Here is a 2,152-nt window from a genome sequence, read left to right on the forward strand (position 1 = left end):
TGCTAATGTGAGTGTATATCGAGGTCTCGAATAAACAAAGGACATCGATACGACGTCTTATTATATATAGCTTGGAAAGAAAATCAATGTCTAGCCAATGACGTCAAAGTCATGGGTAGCTAGAGCAAGATCCGAATCTTTGAAATCTGCGATCATGAGGATGACGTTATTGTCCTCATATTGATTTTTCGTACCTTTTTTTGTATGCATTCACGATTTGAGGATGAACTTGATAATCTTGAACCAGTGATCTAGAGATCCACAACGGTTGCATTGTCATGAGTTGGCATGAGTTGTTTTGATAGATTGGTGTCTAGACCGGGAGTGTCACCATTAGGGCCGGCGACACCTCCCCCTCTTTTCTAGACATCGACACGGCGTTTTCTGCTGTTGCCGTGACCCATATTGTTGTCCTCACATTAGGGGACAATCCTAAATACGTTTATCGTATTAGCGTATATACAATTCTCGTTTGTAATTGTATGATCAAAATCAAGTCTCGTTGGTAATTCCAAACCAACTTGGAGGGCCTACAGAACTTGATGATGATCGAATCTGCTAAAGATTATGGATCAGGATGCCATGGAATATCATCGACGATATGTAGTCAAATAAGGTGGTAAGCAATCCACTTGACTTAATAACTCAACAAGTTGAGTTAGATGGACGTTTCAAGAAACATTCCATAAGTGCATTCTACAGTACTATGTGGTCATTACTTTTTATACAGATTGTCGTTGAAGGCTTGTTGTTGCATGTCGATGTGGCGTCTCAAAACTTTGAGCTCGAGAGATGTGAAATCTTGGCATCTAGGCTTGTTAGCCTGGGGGTCAAAACATGTGATTTAATCCATTCCAATGAATAGTTCCACAGATACCTAGCGAAGATTCGCCTTAGGCATTGAGTATGTCAAAACTCAAATGAGCAGAATGTTGTTTTGCTCTTGCATACAAAACCAAGCAGTTATGAGACTCGATATAGGTCATAAATGATGCTTTTAATGGTTTTTCATACAGATTGATCACACACAATCCTGAAAAAGCCACGAATTAATCAAACACAATTCAGAAAAAGGCCTCGGATTGATCAAACACAATCTGGAAAAAGATCGGGGTTGATCACACACAACCCGGACAAAGAAACAAGAGTAATCAAATACACATTTGACCCGCGAATAAAATTTCGGGATTTTTACCTGCACGCACAAAATCCCAAGCATAGAATGGAAATGAAGAAGGAGAAGGGAGGAAATGATTTTATCCTCCCCAAGTTATTGAACTTGGAAAAGTTTAGGGTTTCAAAACATACCTTTCGAAACTTTAAACACTTGAAGAAGTCAAAAATTGTAGTCGGAGGAAACCAAAAATCGTCGGCGGGCGGCGGCCAAGGAATTGGCAGCCGGTGATGTCGGACGGTGGCCGGGAAAACGGGCAGCGGCGGTAGTCAGACAAAGGAGCCGAAAAACACTTTTTTTAGGGTTTTAGAAAACAAATAGTGAGCTATTAGTTCTAGGGTTAGAACAAAATGCATTATAACATGATCGAATATAAAGTGTAGAGACAAAGAGATCTAGTAAGAGAATAGAGAATCATCATCTTTTTCATTGATAGGAGCCTTTTATATAGGGAATTACAAAATATCAATATTGTAATGATAATGAATACATAATCATATTCCAACTACATATCATGATGACATAAGGCCAAGACACACATATAGAATATCCTAGAACAATGTCTTGTATGTGTAATGTTGTGCTCATTGAAACATAATTGATATGATACCCATTTTTCCGATTTATAATGTGAAACTAATCAATAAACATACCTATATGTTTAATAACCTAATCATATGGCCACATTATTAAAAGAAAAAAAAAGTGAATATATAGAAAACATGAGATGTTAGAAAAAATTAAATATGACAAATGTAAACAGTATGGAGTATACAATTTAGGGAAAATGCCTAAATGCACAAAAACAGGGATTTTAATGCCCACTTCAATGTAAATCTTTTCTCTTAGCTCATTTCAATGATTCTTATGCAAAAAACATTATTACCCTCTATAGAATTAAACCCACACAAATCTCATCTCTTTCTCTTTCTATTCTCTCTCTCTCCTTCTCCTCTCGATCTGCTCTCTCTCTCTCTC

The sequence above is a fragment of the Fragaria vesca genome, linkage group LG3 (genome assembly GCF_000184155.1).
Source record: "Fragaria vesca subsp. vesca linkage group LG3, FraVesHawaii_1.0, whole genome shotgun sequence".
Taxonomy (NCBI): Eukaryota; Viridiplantae; Streptophyta; class Magnoliopsida; order Rosales; family Rosaceae; genus Fragaria; species Fragaria vesca.